Here is a 242-nt window from a genome sequence, read left to right as displayed (position 1 = left end):
CTGCTGCTGCTGCTGCTGCTTGTGTTGACATTGTCGCTGATACTTCTGTTGCTTCTCCTTCTGCTGCTGCTGCTGCTGCTGCTGCTGCTGCTGCTGCTGCTGCAGTTCCTCGATGACGCGGACCGCCTGGTGTGGATAGCGCCGCAGCTAATCTGCCGGCTGCGGCTGCTGCAGCAGCAACTGAATTCGTTGATGGCGTTTCATGCGGAGCATCAGCACCTGCTGCATGCGCAGCAGCAGCA

Source organism: Eimeria mitis, genomic scaffold (genome assembly GCF_000499745.2).
Source record: "Eimeria mitis Houghton genomic scaffold, Emh_scaff894, whole genome shotgun sequence".
Classification (NCBI taxonomy): Eukaryota; Apicomplexa; class Conoidasida; order Eucoccidiorida; family Eimeriidae; genus Eimeria; species Eimeria mitis.
The sequence above is the reverse complement of the archived record's forward strand: the minus strand, read 5'-3'. Positions refer to the sequence as shown.